The 12094-nt window shown below is 41.5% G+C and overlaps 1 protein-coding gene across 2 annotated transcripts in view; it reads right to left on the bottom strand.

Moving 5' to 3' along the window:
- OSBPL11 (oxysterol binding protein like 11) overlaps nt 1-12094 on the bottom strand; it is a 223330-nt gene that overhangs the window by 88858 nt on the left and 122378 nt on the right. The gene's annotated exons all lie outside the window — the stretch shown is intronic.

Here is a 12094-nt window from a genome sequence, read left to right as displayed (position 1 = left end):
ATACACCCCTCACCACACCCACAAATCAGTTTAACGCATAGCCAAGAAGTGGGGTGATAAGACAAAAGTGCGAAAGCATAAAAAATAAGGAATTGGAATAATTGTGCTTTATACAAAAAATCATAACCACCACAAAAAGGGTGGGCCTCATGGACTCTTGCTAATATGAAAGAAATTAATTTATCAGGTAAGTTCTTACATAAACTATGTTTTCTTTCATGTAATTAGCAAGAGTCCATGAGCTAGTGACGTATGGGATAATGACTACCCAAGATGTGGATCTTCCACGCAAGAGTCACTAGAGAGGGAGGGATAAAATAAAGACAGCCAATTCCGCTGAAAATAATCCACACCCAAAATAAAGTTTAAATCTTATAATGAAAAAAACTGAAATTATAAGCAGAAGAATCAAACTGAAACAGCTGCCTGAAGTACTTTTCTACCAAAAACTGCTTCAGAAGAAGAAAACATATCAAAATGGTAGAATTTAGTAAAAGTATGCAAAGAAGACCAGGTTGCTTGCTTTGCAAATCTGACAACCGAAGCTTCATTCCTAAACGCCCAGGAAGTAGAAACTGACCTAGTAGAATGAGCTGTAATCCTTTGAGGCGGAGTTTTACCCGACTCGACATAAGCATGATGAATTAAAGATTTCAACCAAGATGCCAAAGAAATGGCAGAGGCCTTCTGACCTTTCCTAGAACCAGAAAAGATAACAAATAGACTAGAAGTCTTTCGGAAATTCTTAGTAGCTTCAACATAATATTTCAAAGCTCTAACTACATCCAAAGAATGCAATGATCTCTCCTTAGAATTCTTAGGATTAGGACACAATTAAGGAACCACAAATTTCTCTACTAATGTTGTTAGAATTCACAACCTTAGGTCAAAATTTAAAAGAAGTTCGCAACACCGCTTTATCCTGATGAAAAATCAGAAAAGGAGACTCACAAGAAAGAGCAGATAATTCAGAAACTCTTCTAGCAGAAGAGATGGCCAAAAGAAACAAAACTTTCCAAGAAAGTAATTTAATGTCCAATGAATGCATAGGTTCAAACGGAGGAGCTTGAAGAGCCCCCAGAACCAAATTCAAACTCCAAGGAGGAGAAATTGACTTAATAACAGGTTTTATACGAACCAAAGCTTGTACAAAACAATGAATATCAGGAAGATTAGCAATCTTTCTGTGAAAAAGAACAGAAAGAGCAGAGATTTGTCCTTTCAAGGAACTTGCAGACAAACCTTTATCCAAACCATCCTGAAGAAACTGTAAAATTCTCGGAATTCTAAAAGAATGCCAGGAAAAATGATGAGAAAGACACCAAGAAATGTAAGTCTTCCAGACTCGATAATATATCTTCCTAGATACAGATTTACGAGCCTGTAACATAGTATTAATCACAGAGTCAGAGAAACCTCTTTGATCAAGAATCAAGCGTTCAATCTCCATACCTTCAAATTTAAGGATTTGAGATCCTGATGGAAAAAAGGACCTTGTGACAGAAGGTCTGGTCTTAACGGAAGAGTCCACGGTTGGCAAGAGGCCATCCAGACAAGATCCGCATACCAAAACCTGTGAGGCCATGCTGGAGCCACCAGCAGAACAAACAAGCTTTCCTTCAGAATCTTGGAGATTACTCTTGGAAGAAGAACTAGAGGCGGAAAGATATAGGCAGGATGATACTTCCAAGGAAGTGACAACGCATCCACTGCTTCCGCCTGAGGATCCCTGGATCTGGACAGATACCTGGGAAGTTTCTTGTTTAGATGAGAAGCCATCAGATCTATTTCTGGAAGTCCCCATATTTGAACAATCTGAAGAAATACCTCTGGTTGAAGAGACCATTCGCCCGGATGTAACGTTTGGCGACTGAGATAATCCGCTTCCCAATTGTCTATACCCGGGATATGAACCGCAGAAATTAGACAGGAGCTGGATTCCGCCCATACCAGTATTCGAGATACTTCTTTCATAGCCAGAGGACTGTGAGTCCCTCCTTAATGATTGATATATGCCACAGTTGTGACATTGTCTGTCTGAAAACAAATGAACGATTCTCTCTTTAGAAGAGGCCATGACTGAAGAGCTCTGAAAATTGCACAGAGTTCCAAAATATTTATTGGTAATCTCACCTCCTGAGATTCCCAAACCCCTTGTGCTGTCAGAGACCCCCAAACAGCTCCCCAACCTGTCAGACTTGCATCTGTTGAAATTACAGTCCAGGTCGGAAGAACAAAAGAAGCCCCCTGAACTAAACGATGGTGATCCGTCCACCATGTCAGAGAGTGTCGTACAATCGGTTTTAAAGATATTAATTGAGATATCTTTGTGTAATCCCTGCACCACTGATTCAGCATACAGAGCTGAAGAGGTCGCATGTGAAAACGAGCAAAGGGGATTGCGTCCGATGCAGCAGTCATAAGACCTAGAATTTCCATGCATAAGGCTACCGAAGGGAATGATGGAGACTGAAGGATTCGACAGGCTGAGATCAATTTTAGACGTCTCTTGTCTGTCAGAGACAGAGTCATGGACACTGAATCTATCTGAAAACCTAAAAAGGTTACCCTTGTCTGAGGAATCAATGAACTTTTCGGTAAATTGATCCTCCAACCATGATCTCGAAGAAACAACACAAGTCGATTCGTATGAGATTCTGCTAAATGTGAAGACTGAGCAAGTACCAAGATATCGTCCAAATAAGGAAATACCACAATACCCTGTTCTCTGATTACAGACAGAAGGGCACCGAGAACCTTTGTAAAAATTCTTGGAGCTGTTGCTAGGCCAAACGGCAGAGCCACAAACTGGTAATGCTTGTCTAGGAAAGAGAATCTCAGAAACTGATAGTGATCTGGATGAATCGGAATATGCAGATATGCATCCTGTAAATCTATTGTGGACATATAATGCCCTTGCTGAACAAAAGGCAGGATAGAGCACAAACTTACTTCACCACCTCCATAGGAGGCAAAGTTTGTAAAACTGATTTGTGGGTGTGGTGAGGGGTGTATTTATAGGCATTTTGAGGTTTGGGAAACTTTGCCCCTCCTGGTAGGAATGTATATCCCATACGTCACTAGCTCATGGACTCTTGCTAATTACATGAAAGAAATGGAAGGCGCAGTGAGAATTATGTCCCACCAGTTCCCATAGCTCTAAAGCCACCAGAGCTCTACTGTAGAGACTGATATGGACTAGGCTACACCCCAGAACAAAGTAGCACTCTCTGGCACTACTCATAAAACAAAAAACTCTTGATTGAAGAATCTAAACTAACACCTCACTTTACCTGCCTCCTATCACTAACGAAAGGCAAAAAGAATGACTGGAGTGGGAGGCAAGGAAGGAGCTATTTAACAGCTCTGCTGTGGTGCTCTTTGCCTCTTCCTGCTGACCAGGAAGTGAATATCCCATAAGTAATGAAGATGATCCGTGGATTCATCGTGTCTTTAAGAAGAAATATCTCTTGTTCTGTAGCATGGCCAAGCCATGATAATGTGGAATAAAGAAGTTCTTTAAAACAGACATAAGCAAAAAAAAAAAAAAGTGTATGCAGTATTACATATCTAGGAATATATTTCATATTTCTAGTATTTTAAAGGGACACTGTACCCAAATTTTTTCTTTCGTGATTCAGATAGAGCATGACATTTTAAGCAACTTACTCCTATTATCAAATTTTCTTCATTCTCTTGGAATCTTTATTTGAAATGCAAGACTGTAAGTTTAGATGCCGGCCCATTTTTGGTGAACAACCTAGGTTGTCCTTGCTGATTGGTGGATAAATTCATCCACCAATCAAAAACTGCTGTCCAGAGGTCTGAACCAAGAAAAAAAGCTTAGATGCCTTCTTTTTTATATAAAGATAGCAAGAGAATGAAGAAAAATTGATAATATGAATAAATTAGAAAGTTGCTTAAAATTGCATGCTCTATCTGAATCAACAAAATCAAACAATAAATGCACTTCTTTTAAAAAATAAAACCAATTAAAAACAAGACCAATATACAGAATGATTACACTACAAAATATGAGTTAAAACTATAAAAGATTTATGGTGGAAAAAAGGAAGATAACCAAAGTATCTATTTAGCCTAAAATCAAGAAACTAGAGAGCAATACTGTAAAAGATCAGAGTGTGGTAAATCTATGTCAGATGGCTGAAAATAAGTCGGCCTTCATTTAAATTCAATTGTATGAATTAAAAAAAATACATGGCTATTTTTTCAGAGTTTGAGGATGATATTTATGCTATATTTCAGTGGTGGGCAAGAGGTAGATCGCGGTCTACCAGTGGACCGCAAGTGAAATTTGAGGTGACCGCCTGGAAAATTTAAAAAGTCTGCATAATAAGAGAAATATTTCTCACACATCTAGATTCTAAGTGAAGAGCCTCGCCACCGTAGATGTATGAAAAATGTTTCTCATATGCAAACTTCGGCTATGAGTCTATGATGGTTGTATGTGTACTTCAGCATGCGCGACGTGGCTGTAGCTGAACTCGCTGCCCCAGCTTTGGTTACTGCCTGTCCCAAACTCTCCTACTTTTTGTCTCAAGAGCGGTAAGTCCACAGTACAGACTCTTCATGCGCCAGGCTGAGATGCTGCTCGGTATCCCTGGGTTTGGCAGTTCCAGGTCTTGCTCTGTCTGATATTCTGCTGCTACTTTCTAGTTCTGTCCTCTGTTACTTGTCACCAGGCTCTGCTGGGTGAATGGTCTGTTGTTGTTTTTTTCCCCAGGGTCTGTTACTCCCCCTCAGGTTCTTTTACTTACTCTGTACCAGGCTTTGATGCTGCTCTCCGATACTTTCTCTGACACACTAATATTAGCTATACTGTGCTAGTTTCTGCAGACGTCTGTGCCCAGAATTTGTTGTCACCAGGTTATGCAGGTCAGGGCTGTTGCTGCTATACCAGTCTCTGGTTGCTGTGTAAGGCGGTACAGAGCCTGCAGGTCCTGCCGCTTTCACAACTATCTGCAGTAGTCTTCAGCTAGTAACAGACGGATGGAGAGCAGCCAACAGAACCTGCCCCCTAATCAACCTGACATAGCGTCCAGCCAATAAAATTACTTTGTAGAATGAGTCTGTCTATGATTGGCTGAGAATAGTTCATTGTCATTGTTGTACCTGAGCTGTGGGTTTCCCATATGTTCCAGGCTTGACAACTCCGCTAGCCCTAGACTTGAGCCGTCTTGATTGTGAGACTACTTATTCATACGCAGGCGCGGTACACAGATAAGGTTGCTTGATGGTCCCAGTGTGATGTAAAGAGAGCTCTCACAGTCAGTAAAGAGCACAGCTGCATTTATTATTAAATAGCGCAGCTGATCTTTAAAGCTGTATTATTTGTAGCAAAAATACCATTTTCAGCCAGCAGGTCCTATTTGTGGCAAAAATACAATTTTCAGCCAGCAACTGGAATGTTTGTTTTTAGTTAGGTGACCACGTCACTTGGAATAAAATTAGCGGTAGCCCTTGCCTTACAAAAGTCTGCCCACCCCTGCTATATTTGTACAGATACCTTTTCTCCTATGTTCAATTGCAATCTAATCTGTATGGCACAATAAGTTCTGTTATGTATTCAAATAAAAATAATTTTTTTTTTTAAAAAAGTGTTTCCTTTCCATCATTGTACTACACAGCTATACCAATTTAATACTCTTCAAAAACAAAAGGTGGCATTATATTATAAATCATTGTAAATATGTTCTTATATCCAGTTATTCTTAGAGAAAATATATAGTTATTCAATAAAGTGTCACCTGTTTTTCTACTTACCCAGCTCTCTAATCTATTAGTATATCCCTAAATGTGTACAGAAACAAGCATCTGAGATCGAAGCCCAACAACAAAAAGCTAGGCTACAGGTTGCTTCCAGATGAGATTTAGCAGTGATTTCACATTTTGGAAGCAAAAATAAGGCTGTTACATATTACTTAAATGGGAAAAGACTTTGTAAAAAAACACTGGGAAAGGATTTATAGGTTATGGGGAAAACTAAAATGTAGTGCTCAATGCAAGGAAGCAGCTTCCAATGCAAATAAGATATTAGGATGTTTATAAAGGGGCATGAATGCTAGGGAAGAAAGCATAAAGCCTCCCTATATAAATCAGTGGTAACATCTATATATGTGCATTCGTGAGCTTCAGGGTAAATGAAGATCGCAGCCGCAAGCTGCATTCTGCAATTTTCTGAGCCAGATTTCTTCTTGTGAAAGTGCAGCACACTAAGATCTGGATTTGCACAGATTTTAGTGCGTTGCACTTTCACAAGAATAAGTCCGGCTAAAAAAGTTGCAGCCTGCGGCCACCATCTTCAACATTAGTTTACTTCTGAAGTTCACAAATGCACATGTCTAATAATACCTCATCAATAGTATGGCGTAAAGCTTAGGGGGACCAGTTATTAAAACAAGGATGTTAAAAAAACTAGAAATCTTTAAAAGAAAATCTACATACAAAACTAATATGGGAATAAAGGATTTAAACTACAAGAAGTTAGCCAAACTGAATCTGTATACTCTTGAAAAGGAGGTGCATGAGATGTAATACAATTATATTACAAACATATATTCATAGACCACATAGAAAGTTGCCAGGAGCACTGTTTATTCCAGGATAACTGTTTGTGACAAAAGGTCACACTTTAAAGCGATAAAAAAAAAAGTGGGTTTCTTTTTTGCAATGTAAAAAGCACTAAGCAGTAGGTTACACTTAATATAAATCACTGCAATATGTATTATTCATAATGGTTCATAAGGGTTTTAACTTTTTTTTTGCAGTGTCCATTACTTTCTGTCACAAACCTACAAGGAGGATGGGGTCTCTATAGAAAGGCAAAGTAGCAGTTTTTCCTTTGAAGTGTTGCTAGGATACATCTGTTCTTGCTTCAGTCAATTTATGGGCCATGTAGAGGACTTTTGCTGCACAAAGCTTGCAACATTGGAACCTAAGTTCTGCAATGTCTGCTTGCTTATTTAGCTGTAGGCAGTGGGTACACTGAGAATTTCTAAATGTGCCATTATAAAACTAGAGACAAAAGGATGTGTGAAGTTTTTTTTGTCTTCTTTCTTATCTACTATGTTATCAATATCAAATCATGGCATAGGAACAGTTCATTTGTGTGCCAGTTTTTTTTAGCTTAAAGCACAAACTAATTGTATTATTTAACAAATTTATTTAAATAATAATTTGTGCAATTTTTAATTAGCTAATTTTAGCTTAAAAAGGAAATTTATGCTTACCTGCTAAATTTATTTCTTTTACGATATGACGAGTCCACGGATTTCATCCTTACTTGTGGGATTAAACCTCCTGCCAGCAGGAAGTGGCAAAGAGCACCACAGCAGAGCTGTATATATAGCTCCTCCCTTCCCCTCCTCCCCCAGTCATTCGACCAAAGTTAGGAAGAGAAAGGAGAAGCCAAAGTTACAGAGGTGACTGAAGTTTAAAAAATAAGTACATACCTGTCTTAGAAATGACAGGGTGGGCCGTGGACTAGTCATATCGTAAAAACAGAATTTATGTTTACCTGATAAATTACTTTCTCCAACGGTGTGTCCGGTCCACGGCGTCATCCTTACTTGTGGGATATTCTCTTCCCCAACAGGAAATGGCAAAGAGCCCAGCAAAGCTGGTCACATGATCCCTCCTAGGCTCCGCCTTCCCCAGTCATTCGACCGACGTAAAGGAGGAATATTTGCATAGGAGAAATCATATGATACCGTGGTGACTGTAGTTAAAGAAAATAAATTATCAGACCTGATTAAAAAACCAGGGCGGGCCGTGGACCGGACACACCGTTGGAGAAAGTAAATTATCAGGTAAACATAAATTCTGTTTTCTCCAACATAGGTGTGTCCGGTCCACGGCGTCATCCTTACTTGTGGGAACCAATACCAAAGCTTTAGGACACGGATGAAGGGAGGGAGCAAATCAGGTCACCTAAATGGAAGGCACCACGGCTTGCAAAACCTTTCTCCCAAAAATAGCCTCAGAAGAAGCAAAAGTATCAAACTTGTAAAATTTGGTAAAAGTGTGCAGTGAAGACCAAGTCGCTGCCTTACATATCTGATCAACAGAAGCCTCGTTCTTGAAGGCCCATGTGGAAGCCACAGCCCTAGTGGAATGAGCTGTGATTCTTTCAGGAGGCTGCCGTCCGGCAGTCTCATAAGCCAATCTGATGATGCTTTTAATCCAAAAAGAGAGAGAGGTAGAAGTTGCTTTTTGACCTCTCCTTTTACCAGAATAAACAACAAACAAGGAAGATGTTTGTCTAAAATCCTTTGTAGCATCTAAATAGAATTTTAGAGCGCGAACAACATCCAAATTGTGCAACAAACGTTCCTTCTTTGAAACTGGATTCGGACACAAAGAAGGCACGACTATCTCCTGGTTAATGTTTTTGTTAGAAACAACTTTCGGAAGAAAACCAGGTTTAGTACGTAAAACCACCTTATCTGCATGGAACACCAGATAAGGAGGAGAACACTGCAGAGCAGATAACTCTGAAACTCTTCTAGCAGAAGAAATTGCAACCAAAAACAAAACTTTCCAAGATAATAACTTAATATCAACGGAATGTAAGGGTTCAAACGGAACCCCCTGAAGAACTGAAAGAACTAAATTGAGACTCCAGGGAGGAGTCAAAGGTTTGTAAACAGGCTTGATTCTAACCAGAGCCTGAACAAAGGCTTGAACATCTGGCACAGCTGCCAGCTTTTTGTGAAGTAACACAGACAAGGCAGAAATCTGTCCCTTCAAGAAACTTGCAGATAATCCTTTCTCCAATCCTTCTTGAAGAAAGGATAGAATCTTAGGAATTTTTACCTTGTCCCAAGGGAAACCTTTAGATTCACACCAACAGATATATTTTTTCCATATTTTGTGGTAAATTTTTCTAGTTACAGGCTTTCTGGCCTGAACAAGAGTATCAATAACAGAATCTGAGAACCCTCGCTTTGATAAGATCAAGCGTTCAATCTCCAAGCAGTCAGTTGGAGTGAGACCAGATTCGGATGTTCGAACGGACCTTGAACAAGAAGGTCTCGTCTCAAAGGTAGCTTCCATGGTGGAGCCGATGACATATTCACCAGGTCTGCATACCAAGTCCTGCGTGGCCACGCAGGAGCTATCAAGATCACCGATGCCCTCTCCTGATTGATCCTGGCTACCAGCCTGGGGATGAGAGGAAACGGCGGGAATACATAAGCTAGTTTGAAGGTCCAAGGTGCTACTAGTGCATCTACTAGAGTCGCCTTGGGATCCCTGGATCTGGACCCGTAGCAAGGAACCTTGAAGTTCTGACGAGAGGCCATCAGATCCATGTCTGGAATGCCCCACAGTTGAGTAATGTGGGCAAAGATTTCCGGATGGAGTTCCCACTCCCCCGGATGTAATGTCTGACGACTCAGAAAATCCGCTTCCCATATTTCCACTCCTGGGATGTGGATTGCAGACAAGTGGCAGGAGTGAGTCTCCGCCCATTGAATGATTTTGGTCACTTCTTCCATCGCCAGGGAACTCCTTGTTCCCCCCTGATGGTTGATGTACGCAACAGTCGTCATGTTGTCTGATTGAAACCGTATGAACTTGGCCTTTGCTAGCTGAGGCCAAGCCTTGAGAGCATTGAGTATCGCTCTCAGTTCCAGAATATTTATCGGTAGAAGAGATCCTTCCCGAGACCAAAGACCCTGAGCTTTCAGGGGTCCCCAGACCGCGCCCCAGCCCATCAGACTGGCGTCGGTCGTGACAATGACCCACTCTGGTCTGCGGAAGCTCATCCCCTGTGACAGGTTGTCCAGGGACAGCCACCAACGGAGTGAATCTCTGGTATTTGACAAGAGTTTAGAAGTTTTGTTTTTCTGGCCTCTGTCAGAAAAATCCTCATTTCTAAGGAGTCTATTATTGTTCCCAAGAAGGGAACCCTCGTTGACGGAGATAGAGAACTCTTTTCTACGTTCACTTTCCATCCGTGAGATCTGAGAAAGGCCAGGACAATGTCCGTGTGAGCCTTTGCTAGAGGAAGGGACGATGCTTGAATCAGAATGTCGTCCAAGTAAGGTACTACTGCAATGCCCCTTGGTCTTAGCACCGCTAGAAGGGACCCTAGTACCTTTGTGAAAATCCTTGGAGCAGTGGCTAATCCGAACGGAAGTGCCACGAACTGGTAATGCTTGTCCAGGAATGCGAACCTTAGGAACCGATGATGTTCCTTGTGGATAGGAATATGTAGATACGCATCCTTTAAATCCACCGTGGTCATGAATTGACCTTCCTGGATGGAAGGAAGAATTGTTCGAATGGTTTCCATTTTGAACGATGGAACCTTGAGAAACTTGTTTAGGATCTTGAGATCTAAGATTGGTCTGAACGTTCCCTCTTTTTTGGGAACTACGAACAGATTGGAGTAGAACCCCATCCCTTGTTCTCCTAATGGAACAGGATGAATCACTCCCATTTTTAACAGGTCTTCTACACAATGTAAGAATGCCTGTTTTTTTATGTGGTCTGAAGACAATTGAGACCTGTGGAACCTCCCCCTTGGGGGAAGCCCTTTGAATTCCAGAAGATAACCTTGGGAGACTATTTCTAGCGCCCAAGGATCCAGAACATCTCTTGCCCAAGCCTGAGCGAAGAGAGAGAGTCTGCCCCCCACCAGATCCGGTCCCGGATCGGGGGCCAACATCTCATGCTGTCTTGGTAGCAGTGGCAGGTTTCTTGGCCTGCTTTCCCTTGTTCCAGCCTTGCATTGGTCTCCAGGCTGGCTTGGCTTGAGAAGTATTACCCTCTTGCTTAGAGGACGTAGCACTTGGGGCTGGTCCGTTTCTACGAAAGGGACGAAAATTAGGTTTATTTTTGGCCTTGAAAGACCTATCCTGAGGAAGGGCGTGGCCCTTGCCCCCAGTGATATCAGAGATAATCTCTTTCAAGTCAGGGCCAAACAGCGTTTTCCCCTTGAAAGGAATGTTAAGCAATTTGTTCTTGGAAGAAGCATCCGCTGACCAAGATTTTAACCAAAGCGCTCTGCGCGCCACAATAGCAAACCCAGAATTTTTCGCCGCTAACCTAGCCAATTGCAAAGTGGCGTCTAGGGTGAAAGAATTAGCCAATTTAAGAGCACGGGTTCTGTCCATAATCTCCTCATAAGAAGGAGAATTACTAGTGATCGCCTTTTCTAGCTCATCGAACCAGAAACACGCGGCTGTAGTGACAGGGACAATGCATGAAATTGGTTGTAGAAGGTAACCCTTTTAAGCAAACCTTCTAATTTTTTATCCATAGGATCTTTGAAAGCACAACTATCTTCTATGGGTATAGTGGTGCGTTTGTTTAGAGTAGAAACCGCCCCCTCGACCTTGGGAACTGTCTGCCATAAGTCCTTTCTGGGGTCGACCATAGGAAACAATTTTTTAAATATGGGGGGAGGGACGAAAGGTATACCGGGCCTTTCCCATTCTTTATTTACAATGTCCGCCACCCGCTTGGGTATAGGAAAAGCTTCGGGGGGCCCCGGGACCTCTAGGAACTTGTCCATTTTACATAGTTTCTCTGGGATGACCAAATTCTCACAATCATCCAGAGTGGATAACACCTCCTTAAGCAGAGCGCGGAGATGTTCCAACTTAAATTTAAATGTAATCACATCAGGTTCAGCTTGTTGAGAAATTTTCCCTGAATCTGAAATTTCTCCCTCAGACAAAACCTCCCTGGCCCCCTCAGACTGGTGTAGGGGCCCTTCAGAAACAATATCATCAGCGTCCTCATGCTCTTCAGTATTTTCTAAAACAGAGCAGTCGCGCTTTCGCTGATAAGTGGGCATTTTGGCTAAAATGTTTTTGATAGAATTATCCATTACAGCCGTTAATTGTTGCATAGTAAGGAGTATTGGCGCGCTAGATGTACTAGGGGCCTCTTGTGTGGGCAAGACTGGTGTAGACGAAGGAGGGGATGATGCAGTACCATGCTTACTCCCCTCACTTGAGGAATCATCTTGGGCATCATTTTCTCTAAATTTTGTGTCACATAAATCACATCTATTTAAATGAGAAGGGACCTTGGCTTCCCCACATTCAGAACACAGTCTATC

The sequence above is a fragment of the Bombina bombina genome, chromosome 1, assembly GCF_027579735.1.
Source record: "Bombina bombina isolate aBomBom1 chromosome 1, aBomBom1.pri, whole genome shotgun sequence".
NCBI classification, from domain to species: Eukaryota; Metazoa; Chordata; class Amphibia; order Anura; family Bombinatoridae; genus Bombina; species Bombina bombina.
Note: the sequence above shows the minus strand (reverse complement) of the source record. Positions and strands in the feature narration are given on the sequence as shown.